This window comes from Anomaloglossus baeobatrachus, chromosome 6 (assembly GCF_048569485.1).
Source record: "Anomaloglossus baeobatrachus isolate aAnoBae1 chromosome 6, aAnoBae1.hap1, whole genome shotgun sequence".
NCBI classification, from domain to species: domain Eukaryota; kingdom Metazoa; phylum Chordata; class Amphibia; order Anura; family Aromobatidae; genus Anomaloglossus; species Anomaloglossus baeobatrachus.
The window spans coordinates 511,010,873-511,036,919 of record NC_134358.1 but is presented as its reverse complement, the minus strand read 5'-3'; the positions used below and the strand labels follow the sequence as shown (position 1 = coordinate 511,036,919).

Here is a 26,047-nt window from a genome sequence, read left to right as displayed (position 1 = left end):
CAGATATATCATTGGTGCAACCTGTGCAGCCGCACAGGGGCCCAAGAGGTAAGGGGGGCCCATTTCTTCTTCCAAAGCAGGTGAAATTGTGAATTTTGATGAGTTATACTGAAAATGACCCATATTATTCTTGCACAGGGTTCCTTTTCTGTCTGTGTCCGCCAGTGACTAGAACATTCAACTATGAGGCCAACTCATTCAGACGAGTCAGAAAAATGTTGTCGGAATTCAACAAGTTTGTAGAGATCCAATGCAAACATTATATATATATTTCGTTGTGCTTTACAAATACGACTTCAGTTGTTAGCATTTTAGTCTCACAAATTATCCAATCATAACCGTACAACAATTATACCCCATTATACACCCTCACACATAGCGGTAGATGAGTTATAAGTAACCAGTATTTACTTTTCCTCCCTTCCCAGTTTCTTGATTAGAGCTTCGTATGAGACCAGGCTGGTATTATTTGGGTTCTTCATAGAGACCTGGCTGTTTTTATTACAAGAGAGAAACCATCTTACTGGCAACGTGTGACTTTCCTCAGGTCCTGCTGTATAATAAGTACATTAAAAGCCTGAAATTTTACCTGGAAATATAGAGCAGATGTCTATAATCAGGATAAAAACATATGTTTACCCTTGTCAACAGGAAGCTGTTCTAGATGTTATAACATGACACTAATGGTGATTATATGGTACCTGACTGCACAGACAATTACTGTAGTAAAAGAAAATCCTAATACCATAATTTACATGAAAAGGGATTTTAGCGCAGATACAATTCTCAAAGTAACAAAAAAATGAATATAAATTTTATAAAGTAGTTGCAATGATGCAGAAAACCGAGCAAACTATTAGCTCCAAAGTATTGTACAGCAGAAATAGAGGCTTCCTTCATAATATAGACTGAATAGTAAATATGTCTAGACTGAATTAGTGAGATAGCCATGAAGGGAGGAGAAGTGGGTTAGGAGGAGAAGGCAAGTAGCTGGATTAATGGATTATGGAGTAATGGAAAAAGGAATAAGAAAAGGGAGGACTCTCTTGTTTTTGTACTTACAAACAATATTATCAATTTGGGTGGTGATGCTAGGGTGTCAGTTTCATAAATGGAAATTCTAGTGGATACTGCTCTTCCTAACAGCAAGAAAAATAGCTAGTAGCAGCCAGAGGCTGGTAATGTAGGTAGGGCAAAGCAATTGATGGTTATAGATGAGATCAAAGTAGAACTTTTTGGAATAAATTCAAAACGTTATTTGTGGTGGAAAACTAACACTGCACATCACTATGAAAACACCATTCACACTGTCAAACATGGTGGTGGCAGAATCTTGCTGTGGGGTAAGTCCCTTTTAACCTTTTACACAGTGATTTGGAGGTTCCCTGCTGGGTTGCGTCTGCAGAATAACTGTTGACCTAACAAGCTGGGTCAGATCTTCCAGACCACATAACTGACCCAGATCACTATCATGTTTATTGTACAGTGCTAATGTCACCATCGCTAATGTGCCAAATGGGGCTCACAATCTCATTTGCCTTATCACGTGCTAATGTCACCATCACTAATGTGCCAAATGGGGCTCACAATCTCATTTGCCTTATCACGTGCTAATGTCACCATCGCTAATGTGCCAAATGGGGCTCACAATCTCATTTGCCTTATCACAAGCACATATATCACAGTGACAATTTCATGGCCGATCATCCTATCATATGATTTTGGTGTTGTAGGATATCAAATTCGTGGGGGGAAATGCATAAAAAAAAATCAAATAAAGACTCCTTAAGTGTGCGTGCCTATAATCAGTGTTTGTAGTGTTTTGGATGCAACGTGTTTTCGCTGTGTCCAAAATGTTGCATTGTACAGCACAAGCACAGTGGATGGGATTTTTAGAAATTCCACGTCCACTGTGCGTGTACAGTGCGCAGCGAAAACTGACCTGCGGTGCAGCTGACCAAGCTACAGCATGTCAATTGTTTGCTGCAGTGTCACAAGCGTTCTCTGCAGGGAGAACAAAAGGAAAGATACAGCAGCGCACCAGCCTGGATCGTGGGCATGAGCTACTGCAGTCTCCTGCAAAAGAGACTTGTAGCTCCACAAGTCAGGACCTGCCGTGTTCAGGACGCAGCGGGTCCTAATCGTGGGCTTGTACCCTAAAACTTGGTGTTAAAGTTTGTACTACAGCACCTGTAAATGTAGCGCCCCTGGCTATATCAGGGTGCTACAGGGAACTGCATCCTGTCTCCCAGGGTGCAGGACCCAACCTCCATGGTTCAAGGTTCCCAATAACCTGTGTCACTCCATCAGCACTACAAATCCCAACCACACCTCACATCAAACCTGTCAGACACACCAGTGGGATGGTCAAGCTGGAATATGGGCACCCACCTAAGGGTCAGGCAGACTGGTGGGAGGGACTGAGTTAGTACAGTGTCAGCTCTCAGCATGAGAGGAACTGGAGTGGTAGCTCCTGGGGAGCTGAAGGAGTTGAGAGTAGCCCTCAAAGAGTGAGGAGCTGAGAGTCGAAGCTCCCAGGGAGCGAGACCAAGGTTGGGTCGCAGATGGTGGTCCAGGACCACAGGAGTCGTAGACCGGAGGCAGTGACATTGGAAATGGTGCGACGCACATAGTCTAGGAGGACTGTCGGCATCAGAACTCCAAAAGAACTGACTGGTACCGAGCACAGTGGGGTACAGGACCCTAGGTCAGGAGCAGGTTTATCCGTCCTGATAATTAACCTGGGAGGGAGAGTACCTTCATCAACTTCCCGAAGAGCTCAAAGATTGAAGGCATCATCAGCACAACGCGGGGGATAGGGTTCTCCATAAACAAGTAGCCCAATTAAAATCCCAAGTGTCAGCCATCAAGAGCACAGCTGCCCTACACACATGTAGCAGAGCCCCAACAGCTTCACGCCAAGGGGTCACAACAGACAACTAAAATTGTGCACGGAGGCAGGGTTCAGACTATCAAGTGACACCGGTGGGAGCGGACACCTGGACGGGCTCCCCGTAGTCACTGTGATGCACAGAGTCTTTGATTTATCTTCAGTGTGAGTGTCTGCTTTATAATCCTCATCCAGCACCACGACTACCCACAGTGAGTACCCTAGTTCCCCTGCACCCTGCGCTCCTCAAATATCCACCAAAACCTCAGAGGCTGGGGCCTTGTCTACCTGCGGAGGGACTGACAACTTGCTGCTCCACACCATCTGCCCCGGTACTCTCTCCAGCAGAGGCGGTACTCCCATTACCGCAACACGCAAGTGGCGTCACAAACTTTTCCCGTGTAAATATCCCCTTCCAAGGATCGGAGTGTTAGCCAAGCCTGGGTCCGGACCCCTCGAGCCACGACCACCCCGGATCCGAGCACCCCGGTCTGCGCCGGGGCGGCACATAAATACTGGAATAAGAAGACTTTGGATCTGAGTAAGATTTTTTTAAAAAAATAAAACAGAATTAAAAGTAAAGCAGCATATATATATATATACTCTGGAAATTTTCTATAGTTTTATTGTATATTAAAGTTTATATTCTCCGTATCTAATTTCAGAAGAAAAATACCTGACTGCCCCAACACGTCTGCCTACAAAACTTCATTTTACAAATAGCAGCATGCAAGCAATTTTTGCCACGTCAGACAATATAGAAGCCCACTGATGAGATTGCAAAACAATAACTGTACAATAAATATCTTTTCAACAGCAACAGGAGGGAATAGAGAATTTTATTATCACCACTCATAGACATATTGGTTGAAACGGGCAGATACAAAAAATGTTGCATTTGATGGGATTATACAGCACTCATCCTTATGAGCTGGAAAACAGAGGAGACTCGTAAAATTAAATTCTTTGTAATGGGTGTTTTCAACACAGAACGAAAACAGATGACTTGGAAAATTCATTTTATACCGCGATCCTGAGAAGAGGTTGATATAAACCCTTAATAAGCGGCAGTATTGTACTTTTACTTGTCTGAGGGCTGAGCGTAAAGTCGAGAATATTGTGCAAACTAAATTAAGTCGTCTTTGATCTAATTTGAGCAGGCTCAACAAGATTTTGGATTGATTTTAGTAAGACCTAATAGAGAAGAGCGTGCATAGAGGATTTTCTGATAGAGCATAAAGCAGTCAGTCAGCGCATTGCACACGATTACTCACTTTGCTGTTCTGAAAATGTAATAAAAAAAAAAATAAAATAATACTCCACAAATGTAATGGGTTTTCATTTTTTTTGGAAATGGCCTTTTATTTGAAAGGAGCTGAGTGGGCCATTATTGTTATAAGTAGGACGTACAGCTGCTAAGCCGCGCCATTATAAATGCCTGTTTACATTTATATTGTTAAGCAAGTAATAAAATTCCATCATCTTTCCTTCCCGAGCAGCCACATAATACAATGGATCAGGGAGAATAAAAAACAATGATGCGAATTGCTTATGGCTCTTTATTCAGCTATTACAATTTACTTTCATTTACACATGTCTGTAGAAGCACTTGTTTCTTTTCATGTTAGAAGAGTGGAGCAACAATTCCATTTCCCAGCTATTAAAGGAAAATGACAGCTGAGATACACAGCGCTCTGATACCAAAGATCATTTTGTAACATTCATAAATATATATTAAACCATTTCAGGTTTTTTTTTAGCATTTTGGATTTTTTTTTATTTTTTACCGATTTGTTTAATGTTTCAGATATTATTTTATAGATTGTTTTAAATGAAAATGGTCCTTTATTTAGAAAATGATTATATTGTTTAGTGATCATTCGATTTGAGATCTTATTATTTGGTATTCTATTTTTCTTTCTCACAATGAAAGTATGTGCACACGATCAGGACCCACTACCTCCTGGACGCGGCGGGTCCTGACCTGCGCGGCCATGAGTCTTCTCCGCAAGAGACTGCAGCTGCTAGTGCTAGTGACTCGCACAAGTGCAGTGAGGAAATCTCGCATTGCACTCGGATCCATTTAAGACAATGCTGCAGCTCAGATCTGCAAGTTTTTCCTCACCCCTAATCGGACTGAGAGTGGATGGGAGTCTCGGATCACTCGCACCGATACAAGTCTATGGATGCGAGTGAAACATCGGACTGCACTTGGATGTTATCCAAGTGCAGTGCAATATATGCCCAGGCTGACGAGGAGATGTTGAGATCACTCTGCCCCTTTCCTCCTCAGCTGTGATCCGATCGCAGGATCGGATTACAGTTACATGACACTTGGCTCACACTTCCAGAGCCTGAGCTGAGGGTCATTAGCATATTGCATCCGACGCTATTGTGACTTCAGCCTTAAGCATGTTTTACACGCTGCAACAGCGCTAGCCGATGCTAGCGATGCCGAGCACGATAGTACCCGCCCCCGTCGTATGGCCGATATGTGTTGATCGCTGCCGTAGCAAACACTATCGCTACGGAGCGTCACACACACTTACCTGCCCTGCGACGTCGCTGTGGCCAGCGATCCGCTTCCTTTCTAAGGGGGCGGTTCGTTCAGCGTCACAGCGACGTCACAGCAGCGTCACTGAACCGCCGCCAAATAGAAAAGGAGGGGAGGAGATGAGTGGCCGGAACCTCCCGCCCACCTCCTTCCTTCCTCCTTTTCCGGTGGAGGCAGGTAAGGAGATGTTTGTGGTTCCAGCGGTGTCACACACAGCGATGTGTGATGCCACTGCAGCGACAAACATCATCGTACCGTCGCTGCAGCGACATTATGGAAATGAGCGACGTGACAACGAGCTACGATATCGCACGTATTTGCGCCCGTTAATCGTCGCTCATTTGCGTCACACGCTGCAATGTCGCTACCGGCGCTGGATGTGCGGCACTACCGACGTGACCCCGACGATATATCAGTAGCAATGTCGCAGCGTGTAAAGCCCGCTTTAGAGATGCACCCGTGAATGGTAACACACACTTCTCAATTTATTCATATAGCTCTAAGGCGGAATAGTGGAGGAACAGCACAACACATTATTAATAAAGGTGCTCCAGACTTGTAATGTCATGAAGAATATCAATGCTTATTAAAGCAGAAATTAGGGTGGCTGATAGGTCCACATTAAAATACAAGTCTAGTTGGGATTCTTACAATTTGTGTATGTTGCCTGACACATGAAAACTTTGACATAAAATAAATGTCTCCTGCTGACCATCATTTGTTCGATTCTCGCCTCCTACATCACAACTAAGTAAAGAAAAGGAATGATTTTGTGATACTCTGTCAGGAGATGTTTATGGTATTTTGATGTTCATGTGGATATCGGACCGTTAAAGGAATATTCTAGCAGCAATCCTTTTAATCCTTAACAGAATTAGAGAAATGGTAAGGGTGTACCTATCTATATATCACAGGCATCATCCTCCCACTGTGACAATACAAATTATTTTCATCATTTTTTACATCAATTATGGTAGGTAAGTGAAATGCTGACGCCTTAATAACTGAAAATATAGCTTCAACCCTTGGTAATAAAAGGTACAAAATATACTCCTCTGCCACATACACCATGTGCAGAATTATTAGGCAAGTTGTATTTTAGAGGATTTTTTTTATTATTGATCAACAACTATGTTCTCAATCAACCCAAATCTTAATATTTTTGGAAGTTGGAGTGGTTTTTTTTAGATTTGGCTATCTTAGGAGGATATCTGTTTGTGCAGGTAACTATTACTGTGCAGAATTATTAGGCAACTTAATAAAAACCAAATATATTCCCATCTCACTTGTTTATTTTCACCAGGTAAACCAATATAACTGCACAAAATTTAATAATAAACATTTCTGACATGCAAAAACAAAACCCCCAAAAAATTAGTGACCAACATAGCCACCTTTCTTTATGATGACACTCATCAGCCTACCATCCATAGATTCTATCAGTTGCTTGATCTGTTTACGATCAACATTGCGTGCAGCAGCCACCACAGCCTCCCAGACACTGTTCCGAGAGGTGTACTGTTTTCCCTCCCTGTAGATCTCACATTTTATGAGGGACCACAGGTTCTCTATGGGGTTCAGATCACGTGAACAAGGGGGCCATGTCATTATTTTTTTATCTTTTAGATCTTTACTGGCCAGCCACGCTCTGAAGTAGTTGGATGCATGTGATAGAGCATTGTCCTGCATGAAAATCATGTTTTTCTTGAACGATACCGACTTCTTCCTGTACCACTGCTTGAAGAAGTTGTCTTCCAGAAACTGGCAGTAGGTCTGGGAGTTGAGCTTCGCTCCATCCTCAACCCGAAAAGGTCCCACAAGTTCATCTTTGATGATACCAGCCCATACCAGTGCCCCACCTCCACCTTGCTGGCGTCTGAGTCGGAGTGGAGCTCTCTGCCCTTTACTAATCCAGCCTCTGGCCCATCCATCTGGCCCATCAAGAGTCACTCTCATTTCATCAGTCCATAAAACCTTTGAAAAATCAGTCTTAAGATATTTCTTGGCCCAGTCTTGACGTTTTATGTTATGTTTCTTGTTCAAAGGTGGTCGTTTTTCAGCCTTCCTTACCTTGGCCATGTCCTTGAGTATGGCACACCTTGTGCTTTTTGATACTCCAGTAACGTTGCAGCTCTGAAATATGGCCAAACTGGTGGCAAATGGCATCTTGGCAGCTTCACGCTTGATTTTCCTCAATTCATGGGTAGTTATTTTGCGCCTTTTTTGCCCAACACGCTTCTTGCGACCCTGTTGCTATTTGTCATGAAACGCTTGATTGTTCGGTGATTACACTTTAAAAGTTTGGCAACTTCAAGATTGCTGCATCCCTCTGCAATATACTAGAAGAAACACTGCACACTTTTTTTTAGAAAAATGATTAAGACAAAAAGTTTGCTTGAGTTTTATTTCGTATGGCGACAGAAAAAAATATATTTGTGGTGGGCCGTTTTGGCCACTTGTGGCCTTTCTCAAATACAGTCGCTGCAATAAGTGAAAAAATCATAATTAGTAATGTGATACATATTTTACATTATATACATACATATATATATATATATATATATATATATATATATATATATATATATATTTCCAGATAGATATAAATGTTCTACTGGACTCAATTGCATAACATAGCTAGTACAGGAAGTATACAGTCAGTACATGCATTTTTGGATGCTCAATATCATAAAAGTATGTTCACATGCCTGTGCAAGACATTTCACAATTTTGGACTTTTCAGAGGCCGTCAAGTCTCTCTTCTGACCCATTTTGCCAAAGGAAAGTAAGTTGCCTAATAATTAAGCACACTTTATATAGGGTGTTGATGTCATTACACCGCACCCCTCCACATTACAGAGATGCACATCACCTGATTTACTTAATTGGTAGTTGGCTCTCAAGCCTATACAGCTTGGAGTAGGATAACATGTATAAAAAGTGTCATGTGATCAAAATACTCATTTGCCTAATAATTCTGCATACAGTGTATTAAAGCTTTTTTGAGAATTTTTTGGAAATATATTAGTGGTAGAGATACAAGATACTGGGCAGTTGCCATTTCTGAGTTACTTATCATCCAGTCCTGGAGTGTACCATAAATACGGTGTGTGAACACTTAATCCCCTCAGTTTAGATACTGATAATCCCCTTAAGGACTGGCAATTTTTCATTTTTGCATTTTAGTTTTTCCTCCCCTTTTTCCACATGCATAATATTTTTATTTTTCTGATGATATAGTCATGTGAGGGCTTGTTTTTGCAGGATGAGTTGTACTTTTAATTGACACCATCAATTTTATCAAGTGTGGCAAAATAGCAAAAAAAAAAATCACAATTTCGTAATTGTTTTTGGGGGGTTTATTTACAGCGTTCATTTTACCATAAAAGTAACCAAACATTATGATTTTCCAGGTCAGTAAGATTATAGAGATAAAAAAAAACATGCATAGTTTTGTTTTATTCAAATGGTGAAAAAAAATTTGCAAGCAAAATTTTTGCTTGTGTCAGCATTTTCTGAGGTCCATAATGTTTTATATTTTTTTATATGGACCTGTGTAATTGTTGTTTTTTTCATCCTGAGCCGATGTTTTTATTAACATTTTGGGGGTAGATAGGGCGTTTTGATTGCCTGTTATTACTTTTTTGTGTTGCAGTGCTCAAAAAAAGCAATTTTGTCGTTTTGATTTATTCTATCAGTATGCCGTTTATTGATCGGATTAATTTATTTTATATTTTGATAGACTGGACTTTTACGAATTCAGCATTAATAAATATTTGGATTTTTTACTTTTTAATGATGTAAAAGGAGCATGACTTGAACCTGAGAACATCCAAATGTTTATACTATATAGAGCAATGTCTTAATATTTCTGCCTGTAGCATAAATCACAGTCTCCTATGAACTCCAGCCACAGGCTGGCTTTCACAGTAGTAATAATAATAATAATAATAATATAATAATTCATTTATATAGCGCTATTAATTCCACAGCGCTTTACATACATTGGCAACACTGTCCCCATTGGGGCTCACAATCTTAACTTCCTATTAGTATGGTCTTGGAGTGTGGGAGGAAACCCACGCAAACACAGGGAGAACATACAAAGTCCTTGCAGATGTTGTCCTTGGTGGGATTTGAACCCAGGACCCCAGCGCTGCAAGGCTGCAGTGCTAACCAATGAGCCACCGTGCCAAGTAGTACCATGATGACAGACACTGGGGTCTTCATCAGATCCTTAGCTGTTACGGCAACCTATCAGTGTCCTGTGATCACGTCACGGGTGTGCTGTTGAGCGGTTAGAACATGAGCTGTAGATGTTGCTGTCACAGATTGACAGCAGTTTTTAAAACATGAGAGGCAGATGATTGCTGAATATCACAGCCATCATCTGCCTGGAAAAATGCAGGCTTGGCTTGTGAGCCCGCATCAAAGGCAAGGAGCCAACATAAATGTCGTAAAGGGGTTAAGCTGAAAGCGTTCCAACATTTCTAAATCAAGCAATTTGATATTCGTTGGTCCTTTAATGAAAGCATTACAAGTAGAATATTAATTGAAAAGTTTCTATTGCATCCTGTTCAGCATTTGGAACAAAGTGCAAGGTTTTCTTATAGCTGCGCAGCAGCCTGATTTTCATTGAATACATTTCTTGCAATGTGTCAACTGTGATGAGCAATTATCACTATTCTATTGTGTAACTGGCAATATATTAATTTTCAACAATTCCAAGGGACACGAAGAAGCTTGTGAATAGCAATTAGAATTTAAGATGTAAAGAGATTCTGTTAAACATAACTAATTCCATTTTGGCAAATCGTCAGTGGCCATCTGCCTAATTGTTGTTGTTCATTTAAAATGATCTATTTCCGACAGAATTAGTAATGGCGCACATTAAGAGAAATGCAAAACAGCTATTGTTTGAAATGATATCAGTGCCTGTCAATGTTAAGAACCGCATGTTTTCTTTGTTAGCGCATTTAGGCCCATATGCATGTTGTCACTATAGGGCATGGTGTTTGGAGAATTTACATTTTCCATGAAATTGGGACATAAGCTTATTTTTTAGGCTGTCTTTTTTTCTTTCTGTTGCTAAATGGTAGCCATATACAAGTTTACACTTAGGCTGAGTTCAAATGTTCAGTAATCATCCATAGAACAGAACCAGCAGCAATTTGCTGGCAATAAAATTGTGTAGACTGAACTTTTTTGTCCATTTTCAAAAAACTGATGTTAGCTGAATCCGTTTTATGTCAGCCATCCGTTTTCCTTTCATTTGCTTGCTGGATCATGAAAGGGAACCTGTCACCAGTTTTTTTGCCCTATAAGCTGCGGCCACAACCAGTGGGCTCTTATATACAGCATTCTAAGCCCAGGCCGCTGTGTAGAACATAATAAACACTTTATAATACTCACTTAAACCGTCGCTGCGGCTTAAATGGGCATCTACATCCTCTGATGCCGGCGCCGCCTCTTTCGGCCATCTTCGTCCTCCTTCTGAAACCGCGATGCATGATGCGTCTACGTCATACACACTCGCCGATCCTGCGCATGCGCACTACAATACTTCGATCTGCCCTGCTCAGGGCCGATCAAAGTGCGCCTGCTCTGGACCGGAATGCCAGGGAGTGTGGATGACGTCGGATGTGTTATGCACCGCTGCTTCAGAAGATGGAGGACGAAGATGGCCGAAAGAGGCGGCGCCGGCACCAGGGAACGGAGATGCCCATCTGACCCACATCCATCGCAGCAACCGGTTTAGGCGAGTATTATAAAGTGTTTTTTTTTTGTTTTACACGGCGGCCTGGGCTCTTATATACAGCATGTTAGAATGTTGTATATAAGTGCCCACTAGTGGTGGCCGCAGCTTATATCCCGAGATAAACGTCACCATGCCCCAAATCCATTTTAATGCCCATCTCTGGGATCTTTCTTTAGGTAAAGATCCCAGAGATGGGGCAAGCTTCTCAGTCATTAAAGTGAACCTGTCTGGTGCAATATGCAACCAGAACCACAAACCGTTCTGGGTGCATATTGCTAATCCCTGCTGTCCCAGCCTATAATAGCATAGATAAAGTGATCTTTAGAAAAAGTATTTTTAAAGATCCCATATGATATACTAATGAGGCCAGGGATTTGTCGCAAGGGCATTAGTTCCCTTGAATAGTCGCCCCCTTAGCATGTAAGCACATTCCTGAGGGCGTGCTAACATGTTAATGAATATGCAGAGTCAGAGGATGGTCGCGCTCACCTCTCTGTTGCCATCTCGTCCAATGCTGCATTTCGGTTCAGGGCACATGACCCCAGAGTTTCGATCATGCGCACTATATGAGTTTGAATCCAGGATGCGTACACTCGGTTTCATACTGCGCATGACCTGAAGTCCGGGACTTTTGATCATGCGGACTGAGCTGAAAACCAGGAGTTAGACGCGATGGTAGCAGAGAGGTGAGCGCAACCATCCTCTGACACTGCGAATACATTAGTATGTTAGTATGCCCACAGCGGTGTGCTTACATGCTAAGGGGGCCGACTAGCCAAGAGAAATAACGCCCTTGTGACTAGTCGCTGGCCTCATTAGCATATAAGAAACGATCTTTAGAAATACTTTTTCTAAAGATCCCTTTATGTATGCTAGTGTATACAGGGACAGTTAGGCAGGGATTAGCAATATGAACCCAGAACTGCTTGTGGTTCAGGACGAATATTGCACCCGACAGGTTCCCTTTGAGCACATATCTTGACAATGTGCCAAAAATGTCCAAAATGAGAATACCCTTTTACTGGATAATGGAGTGACATGTTGACATCCTGTTGTGGGACACATTTTGCCTGCTAATACCAGCTTTACAATATAAATATTGTAGGATAAACCTATTTTCTGATTCAATTATTATTGCTTTACTGACTTTAGAATTTTTTTGGAACATGTGTTTTCCGTTAGGATTCACTAGTTTTCCACTATATGGATCTTTTTTCTAGCTGAAAATTAATTTAATCTGACAGCTGATACATGCTGCTCGCTCCACAGTCAGCATGTATCGGGTCACTGGTAATATGATTTCAGCCAGGTATATTTTACTCAAAGAAGTTGCAACATTTCAGAGAAAAACACATTTTAATAATCCTATCCGACTAGTCTTTAGTGCAGCTTTGCCAGTGACTGACAGGTCTCTCCCTATACAAGCAGGGAAAGACCTGTCACTCAAGGGCAGTGAGATGGAAGAACCAAAAGAGACTATCCTTCCTAAATAGTCTCCCAATGTGGCTTGTTCCACCATTGGTTTTAAGCCCTTCACGACATATGACGTAAACTTACATCACATGTTGTTTCTCTTCCTTTGATGCGGGCTTACACGTCAAGTCTGCAAATTTCCAGGCAGATGATGGCTGAAGTATTCAGCCATCATCTGCCTACAACAGCCACAGGTAGAGCGAAGCTCTGTCTAAGGCAGTTACCTTATTAAATGCTGCTGTCAATTTCTCACAGGTTTATTTAACACATGCCAGCAGGGAGGTGCGTCATTCCACGCACTCAGTGGCGGGTCCTTGACGTTGTAGCAAGGTGTGAATGGGTTTCCATGACAGCAGGAGTTTGGCTAAAGAACCTGTGCCTGTCATTAGGCTTTGTCTATGAAAGCCAGCGTTTAGCTATCTTTCCTTGAAAACTGTGATGTTAGCTAAACATAGCAGTGCTGATGCACTGCTATGAACAGCACAAGATTTTCTGTGCTGCGATACTGTAAATAAAAAATCCAAAAACAAATGCAGAATTGTGCTTTTTTGCTATTTCACCGCACTTGGAATGTTTTTCTCACTATCCAGTTTATCATATAAAAAAATGTATGGTGTTATTCAAAAGTACAACTCGTCCTACAAAAAAATAGCCCTCAGACAGCTATATTGCCTGAAAAGTAAAAATGTTATGGCTCTTGGAATAAGGGGAAGGGTTAAGAACAAGCAGCAAATGTTTTACCTCACTGAAAGAATCAGTTGCGATCTTGTGCTGCCCTGTCTGTATACTCTCCTTTGCGATCTCCTCTGCCAAGAAGATGTGGTATCTTCTGACCATGTCCCTGCACCGTCAGATTTTTTGCTTTAGCCAACTAGTGATGTGAATCTCACTCATGTGCTGGTTGTAGTTCCCAAAACAGTCAGGTAGCTTATACAGAAAAGAAATAGGACACAGCCTAAATCGCCACTGCAGCCCCTTCATTTTCAGTATTGTAAGGGATCCCAGATATTAAACGTTCACCAATTATACATTTATAGCAAATCCTAGTCAAATGACATGACTTAGGGAAAAAAGCTTTTAAAACCCAAATAAAAATAGACATTTACAAATGAACTGTACTAGCTGTGTTTCTCTCCATCTGTCCGTCTCTCTCTCTGTGTCTCTCTCTCTCAGTATCTGTCTGTCTCTCTCTATCTGTCTCTGTCTGTCTCTCTCCCTGTCTGTCTGTCTCTCTGTCTTTCACTCTATCCTTCGCTATCTGTTTCTCTCTCTGTCTGTCTCTCTCTATTTTTCTCTCCCTTTCTGTCTCTTTCTGTTTCTCTGTCTTTCTCTCTCCCTGCCTGCCTGTCTGTCTCTGTCTGTCTCTCTCTCTATCTGTCTCTTTCTGTCTCTGTCTGTTTCTTGATTCGTCTCTTTCTCTGTCTGCCTCTGTCTGTCTCTCTGTCTGTATCTCCCTGTCTGTCTCTCCATGTCTGTCTGTCTCTCTCCTTCTGTCTGTCTCTCCATCTGTCTGTCTCTCTGTCTTTCTCTCTCTGTCTCCCTCTCTCTGTCTCTCTCTGTTTCTCTCTCTCTCTGTGTCTTTCTGTCGGTCTCTGTCTGTCTTTTTCTGTCGGTCTCTATCTGTCTTTCTCTCCCTTTGTCTGTCTGTCTCTCTCACTGTCTATCTATCTCTCTCTGTCTCTCTGTATGTCTCTCTATTTGTCTGTATTTCTGTTTCCCTGTCTGTTTCTTTCTTTGTCTCTTTCTCTGTCTGTCTATCTCTCCCGTCACTGTCCTTCTATCCATCTCTCCACTGATATCATATTACCTCACACGTAATAATGTCCTTCGTTGCCTATAGCAACCATTCACAGCTCGTATTATTGACCTGTAGCTCCCAGCTCCATTGACTTTAATGTAAGCAGGTTTTTTTGGTGAATAACTGTAAAGCACAAGGTTAAATTTTTACCTTAAAACATAGTCTATGACGTTCCCTGAGTCAAATGGGGCGTCTGTGAAAAATTTCGTGATTGTAAATGCGACGGTGCAGATTCCTTTAGCGGACATACATACATACACACATACATACACTCAGCTTTATATATTAGATAGGTTAATAACCATTTAGATGAAACTTGTTACATTAAATGCATTTTTTTAATCATCAGGAAATACAGAAGTTCATTGACTTAGTTTTTCTTCGGTTATGGGCTTACCTAGTTTAAATCTAAGCCTCAACATGAAAGGTAGAATAATAATTCGGGCAATAAGATGTATGTGAAGTGCTTGATACATTTATTGTAGTTTCAAGTTCTATTGCATCAAGAGGCTCCTTTCTATGTTTTCCTGCTCATCCTCTTCTCCGCAGCTAATCCTTCATCATGCGGACGGTTTTATCTGATTAATCAGTCAACTCTCGTCTCATGATAGTGTGAGTGAAGGAGTTATGACTACCAACATCTAGCAGCATTTCAAGCCCGAAATCATTCTGCGTCAAATAAAAATCATTGTAACGACAACACATCTATCAACAAAAACAAAGAGTCAAAACATATTTTAAAGCATGCGCGATGGGAAAACCAGGAGTTGTACATTTGTAGAAGTCAGGAGTAATTATTTCAAGAAAAGAAGAGGTGACATGAGACAGATTATTGTCTTGCTGTTCTTAAAGAAGCGCTCCCATTAACACTTTTATTTATTAAATATGTGTGTATGTGTGCGTCGTATACTGTGAGTGTATTAATATACTCACCTACTGCTGCACTTTCCGGTGTCCAGCGCCGGTCTTCTGCTCTTCTCAGTGATGTCACCGCAAATGAGACCTGTCTGCTCATTCTTACACTCTACGCTTGAGTTGAAAGTCTCATAGACTTACTGTTATGAGTGTGTCACGAGTGACAGACAGTCATGTGGTTTCTGGCCATCGAAGGTCACAGCATCTGGCTGCATCTGGCTGCACAGAATGCTCCCTGACTTTCCATTGGAGCTCGACTTCCACCCAGCTGTTGTCAGTATTTCCTTGGTGTCTCCTTTGGACTGTGCTGGTGATATTTTTAGTTCCTTCAAGCCAAAGTTGCAAGCAGGTGGTTTGTACTCCTCTGTGGTTTTGTTGCTGAATTTTTACCTAATCTAATGATAAGTAGTTCACACATTTTCCCCCTGTGTGTTCTCCTTGTTGTCTCCTTTAGTGTTTAGTGGGGTTGATGAAGAGCTCATCCCGCCCGTTCCCTATTTAGGGCCCAACACTAGGGATACCTAGGGTCAGATATCTGGCTTGGCGCATAGGTGTGGAACCTATCTAGGGTGGTGAGGGACCTAGGGACCAGCAGTAGGATTGGTCAGTAGTCACCATCTTCCCTCTCCCTAGACACAGGGTTTCCGTTGGTGGGAGGGGCAGTATAGTAGAGTTGGCAAAATTAAACTTGCTTTGGCAATGCTAATGTGCATTTAATCTTGTCAATAAAGATCAATTTAATTTGAATTTGACAGAAGAGCTACTAGAATTGTTTGTAATGAGACTCTCAGTTCTGTTCGTCTTCCCTCACTGAGTGCCAGAGATGAGAGCTAAAAACTGTTAGTTATTCACACTCGGGTCTGCTGTGCTCCAGCACATGTCATCACTCTGCAGTGAGGAGAACAGACTGTGTCATTATGTCTCAACAGAGTCTGGTCTTAGCTATTAGGCCCTGTGCCCACGCTGCGGATCTTGCGCCGAATTTGCCACGATTTTTTCATGGATTTCTCCAAAATCCGCAGTACTGTGAGTCCCAAGCCATTTCTATGGGATTTTTTATGTCTTGTGCCCATGCTGCATTTTTTTCCACTGTGGAAAAATCTTCAGCATGTCAATTATTCCTGCGGATTTACCTGCAGATTTTGCCAATGCAAGTGAATGTGAGGTCAAAAATCCGCAACAAATCCACACGTCTGTTCCCACAGGGTGGTTTTACTGCGTTTTTGGTGCATATTTTTCCACCAAATCCAATTTTTATAATCCGCACCAAAATGAGCACCAAATTCTGCATCAAAATCTGCATCAAAAACACAAAAAAGTTTTAGTGCGATTTTCTGGCAGATACTGCAGATTTTGTTGCAGAAAAATGTGCACGATCTTTTGTCCGTGGGCACAGGGCCTTATGGGGTGTGTTCTTTTTTTCCCCAGTGTGTTGCTGTCTGTTCTTGATTGGTCAGCATCAGAAATAGGAAGAAGTACACGCCCCCAGTGAAATCTCTCTGGTAATGCCCACTTGGACTTAACTGTTTAGGTGCCAACTACTTTGATTGCTAATATCTCTAAAAAACTAAAAAGTTTTATTCTGCTCTGCCAGTCATGCCTATTAAATCTTGTGTCCAGTTTAACATGAAAATGTGGTGAAAGGTCCTCTTCAGCCTAGACAATGAGCAGTAAAATAATATTTAAACTCTGTCTCTTCTTGACAACAGGGTATTTTTAATAACAAGTGTGACGCCCTGGCAGAACCAGGTAGTCACAAATAGGCCCCCGCATAACACCTTCCCTCACTAGGAAACACACAGCCAACCAGAAACCCTAGTCACCCCCCCTTAGGGAAAGATAGACACACTAGTGGGCATGACCAGGCAGTTGGGACACGCCCACCTAGGGGTCCAGACAGCCCGGGGTGGGAAAAACAGGCAGTTAAGTTGAGGAGAAAGTATGGAGAGTTGAGTTTGGAGAGGAGTGTGGGCTGGAACTAAGTGTAGCTCCAGCAGGAAAGTTCAAGTTGAATGGTACCAGGGTAGGAGCCCTGGTGCCACTGGCTAGGAGGCAGATGGTGGTCTCCGTCAGCAGGAGAAGGGAAGATGGCTCGGCAGAACCGAGGTGGACCGGGACAGGGTTGTAGCCCGCCGGTACCAACACGGGGAACCGACCCGGAAATCGTAGCACAAAGGGGGGTACTCGGACCCTGAAGCCAGAACCGGAAACAAGCGGACTGGTTAATTCACCGATTGAGGCCAGGACTAGAGTTTCTGTCCCACCCAAAGTCCCTCATAGAAGACAACAGCCCACCGATAGGGATAAGAGGTCACCGCTAGGGTCCATAGATCCCACGGGCCAGCGTCTGCGGGCACGGCTCCTTAGGCCACATCCAGCCGGGAGAGGACTCCTGAGTTTCACACTAGGAAGTCCACCTTATACAAAACAATGCAGAGAAAAGGATAGAGACCACCAGCCGGGTGGGGGACCCGAATGCAACCGGCTGTGGCACTGGCCACCATCACCTTGGTTTACCAGAGACTTGTGTGGTTTATTGACTGTGAGTACACAAACACTCCCTGCGGTTGCTATCCCCTGCACAGAGACACCGGGTCCCGGGGCCACCATCCCTACCCACGGAGGGGTTAACAACTTGCTGCACAACATCTTCCCCGGGTGCCCTACAACAGCAGCGGTGGTGTCCCACACACCGTGGGTTGCGTCACGAACTTACTACGGCCTCGCCCGTACATCTACGTCCCCCCAATTTATTCGGCGTGTCCACAGGACACCCGGGTCCGGAGACCCTCGATCCACTACCCCAGCAGGTCCGGATCCGAGCAGCGCCGGCTGCTAGCACGGGGGCGGCACACAAGCAAATTACAAAGTTGCCTGTTTTTACAAGCATTTGGCAATTTTACCTTTTTTTGGGATAATTAGATAAACCCTTTAAGAAGACCTTTTTTTTTTGTTGATTTGCAATTACAGTAAAAGGACATTTCTGAATACTTTCATCTAATATATATTTTTTTATTGTTCAGCAAGAATTTCTGTTGAGAGACTGAACTAAGTAAATGGTTTGATAACCTGCAATTCAGAACACAAGCAATGCTTTGATTACACTTATACAGATGGACCATTATGCTTGTCATTATTTACTTTTTTCTATTGAAATGTTTTTCCTGTGTATTTTTTATTCGTTTTTATCCAAGGGGACCTTATTTTATGCTATTCTACCTTAATGGTGCCATTCAAGCTATATTATGCACAAATGAAGCTCGGTAATCAGGTTAGCAATAATGGAAGATCTAAGACGCGGCTTGTTATGAGTTAGTTTTCTTGTTGTTACACCATGAAATATATAAAAGGCTGACATCCAAATGAGTTATGTCTTTAAGTCAATGTTCAGTATAAATGGTTTGTGAAATCATGAACTTGCAAAATTGTATTCTGGAGGGTAAATATAAATCATTTGTTGATATAAAATGTATAATGACTGTTGTGGATTGTAATCATACCATATATTTCAAGAGGAAGGGGCTCTTTTGTTGGTGCTTCCAACCAGATTTTTTTAAACATTCTTAAAATTCACATGAGCAATGATAGTGTAATATTCTTATATGAATACAAAAACGTAAACTAAAAGTGAAATAAAACATGAAAAATTAAATGGATGTTCGATGCTCCCCCCACCCTGGCACGTTGGGCCTGTAGGGTTCATGATCGCCTACATAAGGAAGATCTGACCTCCTTGTTCTACGATAGATACACGCTCTTCTATAGGACTTGGTTCCCCTGGCTGGAATTTAAATACTCGGGATGACTAATCTGTTCACGGATTCATAGGCTTTGGGCTTGTATGATTCTGCTCCTGGAGGAGTCGCACCCCACCCTTTCCAGCTGTCCCTTCCACATGTCCATTGGCTTTCCTTCCTTTCTCCCTGGGAAGGTCTCTTCCCTCCAATGTTAGTCGATTATTTTCTTTGTTTTGCTCTCTTCCCTTCTTAGGGAAGTTTTCATTGGAAAATGTAAAATTTGTACAGACCCGTTTCACTGGTTGGGAGGAACAGTTTAAGGTTCCTGTGTGTGATCTATGTTTGATCTCAATGCTATGCACATTTATCTTATATTGGCCAGCTTCTGTATTGTAAGGGTCTGTTTATAAATGAAAAATTTAAAAAAAAGTGTGCGAAATTGTCCCATTCGAAGAATAAGCCCGGTACTGCCAACAGAGTCTTAGTAGGAAATAGTAAAATAAAGAGGCCCACTGCCATCCAAATATGTTTGCTACTAGTAATGGAAAGATAATGCAGCTAGGTCTATGTCTCCTTGGCTCCACCAGGCCCCTAATTTCCCCCTAATTTGATAGGAATAAAAAACTGTCTTAAGCAGTCCTAGCATGAGCATCTTCTGTGTCATCACAATCTTCTTTTTTTCTCCTTCTTACATGAGCATACTGTATCTGAGGAGGAGGTGAAGAACTACTGTACACCTCAGTTGTATAAGTCCACCAATGGACTAGTCAACAAAAATTCTTGCATACGCAAGAATGCAAGAGGAGAAAGTGACAGTGTCTGCAGATAAACTATGGTCCCAAGGGTCTTAATAGAGCCTCTGTCTTCTAATGTATTCCCCTTGCCCCCTGAAAAGGTCTGCTCCAACCTGCTATCTCTGGATGACTTCCTCCCTCCCTACTTTTGTTAGGTTGCTTCTCATCTACGCATCCCTTCCTGCCACTGCCACTATTCATTTCAACCTCACCATCCAAGATCACTGACAGTTCTTGGGATTGTCCCTCTCCAGCTACCTTGTGCTGTTTGCATTCCTGATGCCAATGCAAGATACAACCAAGCACATCTGTGTTGGCCTTATAAACTAGGGTGTCTGTCCCAGTCGGGTGCACTTAGAGTGCTGGCCAGCCCACCTAATCTAATAGTATGGGCTTCATCAGTAGGCTGTAAGCCAGATATTGTGCACCCACATGTGTGAACAGTGCTCTATACAAACCTTATCTGTGAGCAATTCTAATATTAAGCAATCACCCCCTCCATGCATTGGTAGTCTGTGAGTGGTTGTCCCTGATTAGTGTATGTAAATTAATGCTTGCTAAGTAAAATCACAGTTCCTTTCTAATGAGAATAAGGGTGCCCTCACGCTGGCCTTAAGCCATCGGCTAGCACTCATCCGAGTTATACACTCCAATGTTATATTATCGGGCAGTGCCGATGACCATTTTTTTCTCTTGTCGATTTGGCATGAGAAAATAAATACAGCATGCGGCAATTGGTAGCATGTATCAGCTTATGTGCACCCATTCCAGTCTATAAGTGCTTGTGAAACATCGGACTGCACTATTGACATGTGCAATCTGATATACACAGAGAGAGGCAATGGAGACTACGGAGAAGTTAATCTCTCCATCTTCTCTGCACCTGTGATCCTATTCTCGCATATGAGAGAATATGATTACAGTGACTGACACTCGGATCACTCTCACAGCAGAGTCTTAGCCGAGTGTCATTAGCCTGATCCATCCAATTCTCTTTCATCGGATGCCATATGCCAGTATAAACGAACTCAAAGATTTTAAAAATGCACTTGGTAGCTTATCCCTTTTATAGAATATATAACTATACCACTGTTTTATATCTATTTATATATAATTGTCTAATTCTGTCTGTCTGTAACGGAAATCCCGCGTCGCTGATTGGTCGCGCCAGCCGCCCGCGACCAATCAGTGACAGGCGCAGTCCAGCTGCGAATTGGCGCGAGATTTGAACCACACTTCCCTGATTCATCGCATACAGACACTGCCGCACACAAAAGCCTCTATATACACCACAGCATACTCTATATACACCCCAGCAGCCTTTATATGTCGCGGGCGGGGAGGAGGGTGTCAGCACTGCGCTCACCCCTCTGCTCGGGTCCGGCTGCTGCTGCTGCTCAGTGGTGGCTCGAGCTGTGGGCCGGATCCCGGGGGTTCTCGAGCGGCGCTCCTCGCCCGTGAGTGAAAGGGGATTGGGTTTTGGGATATAGTCTATTGTCCGTGACGCCACCCACGGTTGTGGTGATTTGTTGACACCACCGCTGCTCGGTATGGGGATCCCGGGAGTGATGGCGTGGAGCAGCAAGTTGTTGTGTTGCCCCTCCGTGGGTAGGGGTTGGTGATCCCGGGGCCCGGTGACTAGGTGTGAGATGCAGGGCCTGGTGGGCGTAGGGACGCGGGGGCAGCGCTGTGCCTTGCGGCACTGTGGTACTCACTCAGCCTGAGACGATGACACAGTTCTCGGTAAACCACACGGCTGGGAATACGGTTCCCACAGACGGCTGCACTTGCTTCCCCAGTAGGTGACGGTGATGTCCCTTTTCCTGCACCTAACGTTGTTGATGGTTTCGATGGGTTCCCACCGGTAACCCGCTCCCCGGCTTCAAGCTGGACCGGAGGAGCTCTACTCTTTGCCCGCAGGCGCTGGCCCTCAGTAACTGGTGCCCTGGCGGTGGCGGTGTCTCTGCTTTAATAGTTGGGCTGTTGCCTTCAATCGGGACTTGGTTGTTGGGGGATCTACGTCCCCTTCACTGACGGATTTGGCAACTTCTGGCGACTCCTAGCCTTGCCGGGGTCCGAGAGGCCCCTGCCCTGGTGCTGACTGTCCTTTGTCCACTGCTCCAGACCGCCGGGTCACCACCCGTCCGCGGTCCTTCCAGGAACTCCCGAGCAGTCACCCCTGCGGACTATCACCGCCGTCTGCTGACCTTGCTGTCTCTCGGCCCGGGGCACACACCCGGACCACTTCAGGCTTTACAACTGTCACTTTTCCGTCCTCCTTTGCCACTTCACTTTGCTTCCTTTCACTTTCCCTGCCCTAGCTTATCTGCCTGGTTTTCCCTGAGCTGACTCCAAGCTCTATCTGCCTGGTTTTTCCCGCCTCCAGAGCTGTGAACTCCTCGGTGGGCGGAGCCAACCGCCTGGCCCACCCCCTGGTGTGAACATCAGCTCCTGGAGGAAGGCAACAAGGATTTTGGTAGCTTTGGTGTTCCTAACTGGGGTGTAGGGTGTGGTGGTGCAATGACCTGTGACCCCTGGCTTGCCCAGGGCGTCACATATATACACCCCACAAGCCAAAGCCTCTATATACATCCCAGCAGCAGCCTCCAGCACACAGTTAAAAAACCTGAATGTACTCACCTTGCACTTTCTTCTCTTTTCATACTCTGTAGTACTTTCTCCCTCCCCTCGCTGGCCCTGCATGCTGGGAGATACGGCTGCTTCCTATTTCCTACTCGGCATGTCCCGCCCACCTCTCTGCTCAGCTGCCTCCGGATTGGATGTGGGTGTTGCTGAGGGAGTGGTGCGGGCTACATAAATTACATACATATTCTAGAATACTCGATGCGCTAGAATACGGCCACCATCTAGTATATATATATTCACTCAACTTATATTTTGGATTTAGTAAATATTTGAATTCAAAATGTTTTTCAATTAATTAAATGTCATTGAAGGTCAATTTGTTAAAACACTCATAAATTTTAGTATAAGATACTTATTTGTTATGGTATCATCTTTTTAAACAAATGAAGAATTCACCCCCCGACAATAGCCACATTTACCCTGCGGTCATCCCTTGTCCTTCCCTAATACCCATTGGAAACACATTTGGTGAATCGAAAACTTGAAAGGTGATTCGTGTTCACACCAAGTCCACGATTTTGATCATGTTTGGATTACCAAAGATGGTTTAAAAAAATATCTTCAAAGGGTGTAAACCTTTTTCGGAAAATTAGCAATTTTTGCACATGGTATCTTTATGACGAATGTGAATGTTAATGAATAAAATTTATATTTTACCGTGGATTATTTGCCAGAAAGCACTGAGTAACGAATGTTTCGCCTGACTCAGTCAACATCATACAGCTAACAAAATTAGCAGTGTCTAGAGCTTAATTCAGCTCTGTGTGTGACAATGTTACCATCATGAAGTCCCATTAGTCATTCCTTGACCTTACCCAATCCGTGATATAAATGGAATGTCCTAAATTTATCTCCCCTCGTAGCGGTAGCATGCAGTTCCTCTTCTTCTTCAGCTTTCTGCTTCATTAAGTGCTTTGGACAGCAGTTTCCAGCAGCCAGTATCATTCAAATGTCTTTCCTTTGTGCCTTCTTTTCAACTAATGTCTTAATAAAAAGCTTTGAAGATATTCTGTAAATGAATATTATAAATTATGCTGATGGAGAAAACAGATTCTCTCTCTACAGCGAAATGTCTTCACTAATTAATATTAATAATTTTGATACTGTATATCTACTATTTAAATGTAGCAAACATATTCAGCAGTGATATATTAGTTACTTTCTTCCCCTCTCCCCAATTAGAAATTAGATAAGCTAGAAAAGAGAAGCGCTGATAGGGTTTTACCAGATTAAACACACGGTTAGCAAATGGTAAATGCACTCACCGATTGAGGTTGTGAGAGGTCACAACCACCACAGATAGCATGAGATAATGGCAGCTGCTGCGGCCCCACGTGTTTCAGACTTCAAAGTGGAGAGGGAGAGGGGGTTAAACCCGCGCAATCCGCCAGTAATCCAGAAGGAGATGTTGATAAATTAAACAATCTTTTATTCCATGGGTCTACGCGTTTCAAGGTCTAAGACCTCTTCTTCAGGACCAGTAAAGTAGTTTGATTTACTGGTCCTGAAGAAGAGGTCTTAGACCTTGAAACGCGTAGACCCATGGAATAAAAGATTGTTTAGTTTATCAACATCTCCTTCTGGATTACTGGCGGATTGCGCGGGTTTAACCCCTTCTCCCTCTCCACTTTGAAGTCCCAATTAAAAATTAAAATATTATTTTTCTTTCTTACATTTTTACACTATAGGGTATTGATAAAGTACAGTAAAAGTAAATGAAACTCCCTAGACATGGTCATCTTAACTAGTAACCTTAGCTATGATGCTCTTGTGCTTTGAAGAAGCACTTATCACTTTGAGAACCAAGAGATTTTGGGTCTTTTATCCTAAAGGGGGCTTTACACGCAACGACATCGCTAACGATATGTAGTTGGGGTCACGGAATTCGTGACGCACATCCGGCCTCGTTAGCAACGTAGTTGCGTGTGAAACGCAGGAACGACGGTTAACGATCAAAATTACCTTATCATTCATCGTTGACACGTCGTTCTAATCCCAAATATCGTTGCTGTTGCAGGACGCAGGTTGTTCGTTGTTCCTACGGCAGCACACATTGCTATGTGTGACACTGCAGGAACGGGGAACAACATCGTACCTGTGGCCGCCGGCAATGAGGAAGGAAGGAGGTGGGCGGGATATTCCGGCCGCTCATCTCCGCCCCTCCGCTTCTATTGGGCGGCCGCTTAGTGATGTCGTTGTGACGCCGAACGAACCTCCCCCTTAGAAAGGAGGCGGTTTGCCGGCCACAGCGACATCACTAGGCAGGTAAGTATAGTGGGACGGGTCCTAGCAATGTTGTGCGCCACGGGCAGCGATTTGCCTATGACGCACAACCGACGGGGGCGAGTGCTTTCACCAGCGACATCGCTAGCGATTTCGCTGTGTGTAAAGTGGCCTTTAAACCAGAAGGTTCAGTTCATACGTCCTATTTTTCATTCATAGAAAATCAAATAAGGAAAGTAGAGATGCTTGGGAGGTATCAGAAGAAAGGGCGAGCAATCCTGCCGAATTTCAAATTTTACAGATTTGCTCAAAATCAAACAGAAATTTGATTTATATTAAATCAATTCACTCATCTCTAATCAGGAGTATATAGGACAATCCAGAAGTTTTGAGGGAAAATGTTTTGACCATGTACCAACCAAAGAACTGGAGGAAAAAAATTTAAAAAGGCACTCACAATCCTTAAAAAACAAGACTTTATTTACTAACATTTTAAAAGTCCAGGCAAGGCAGGAGAAATAGAGAGACGCAGGGTGAACAGACTACAGCTGTTTCGCTTGTCTCGCCCTCTTCTACTGGTCTAGTGGTGGACCAGTAGATGCGTTCTAGACACGTGACACGGCTGTAGTTCATTTGCCCTGTGTCTCTCTATTTCTTCTGCCTTGCCTGGACTTTTACAACGCTAGTAAATAAATTCTTGTTTTTTAAGGATTATGAGTGCCCTTTTTACATTTTTTTAGTCCAGTTTTTTTTTTTTGTTGGATCACGCTCATTGGTTTCTACAAGTGAACACTACTCTTTCCTTGTTTAAATGCCACAGGCTTCTCAGCCCACAGGAATTACTATGCTAAGGTAGTGCCGGAGTGTTTTCTATTTTCTGGACAATGTTTTGACCATGTATCTAACATTTATACCTATGGTCCAGTCAAGATTTCAAGAAGTCTCCAAGGTACCAGATATCATCTAAAATGGATTCTAAAAAGGACTTATTGAGGTTGAAACATTGTCTATCATGACTTATATGCTTGAGAAAATAAAAGCTACATTTTGGAAGCTATCTTGGGAATCTTGACTTTAATGGACTTAATGCAGGTCAGCACTACTACCTCTTGACAGACAGAGGTAGTAGTGCTGAAGAACCTACAAATTCTATGCTTCTCAGATATTACAGTGATGGCAACCAATGTTCTTCCATGTGAATAATTAGTAAACAAACAAAATATAAATTAGACGTATTAGACTGTTATTTTGAAGGTTTA

At 42.9% G+C, this 26,047-nt stretch overlaps 1 protein-coding gene across 1 annotated transcript in view; it reads left to right on the top strand.

Annotated features, from left to right (window-relative positions):
* The window catches only part of ADARB2 (adenosine deaminase RNA specific B2 (inactive)), a 998,136-nt gene that overhangs the window by 571,027 nt on the left and 401,062 nt on the right, over positions 1-26,047 (top strand). The window lies entirely within an intron of this gene.